Source organism: Temnothorax curvispinosus, unplaced genomic scaffold (genome assembly GCF_003070985.1).
Source record: "Temnothorax curvispinosus isolate PA1 unplaced genomic scaffold, ASM307098v1 QBEX01014982.1, whole genome shotgun sequence".
Taxonomy (NCBI): domain Eukaryota; kingdom Metazoa; phylum Arthropoda; class Insecta; order Hymenoptera; family Formicidae; genus Temnothorax; species Temnothorax curvispinosus.
Window position 1 is genome coordinate 2,995 of NW_020224762.1, and position 751 is coordinate 3,745.

Sequence of the window (751 nt, forward strand, 5' to 3'; positions counted from 1 at the left end):
GACAAAAATTTTCATCAATTCGATTTTCCAACAAATCAATTTCCTATATTAAATAAATACCTATTCTTAAATTCTTTTATTATGTATTTGCTGATTTTTAAATTTCTAAGTTACTAACGACTTTATGACTCGCTTTATGAAAATATATCAAGAGACACGGTAGTGTCTCGCGCCAAGTACACACCTGACTCTTTTACGCGACGCGACGGGTTGCGAGTACCCGAGATGTTGAGATCTCGATAACGAGTGAACGGATCAAGTTCTAAGTAGGCTTGATCGATAGCTTGGGGTCCAAGGGGGGGGGGGGGTTTCTCTCATAATATTCCGCTACGTGCCCTACGAGCGGAGATATTGCGACGCAAAGTCTAAATGGGAAAATTTATTTTTAAGATACTCCTCCTCCTAACGCCGACGTCTCAATATTATTATGATTATCAGAGAAACGTCCCTTTCACTTTTTTGACGCTGGCGGCGCAGGTATCGCCAGTTTCGATATCGCGCGCGTATTTCGAAATTAGGTCGATAGACTTATCGGTCAGGAGGAAGATTTCTATCTAGGTAAATTAGGTAATATATAATATATATTGAGTCAACGGAAAAGAAGGTTCTCTACGCTTGGCAGAAAGTGCCGCTAGGGAATTTTTAAGTCGATTCTTATGAATCAAGCTTGATATAATATATATTAAGTCAACGGAAAAGAAGGTTCTCTACGCTTGGCAGAAAGTGCCGCTAGGGAATTTTTAAGTCGATT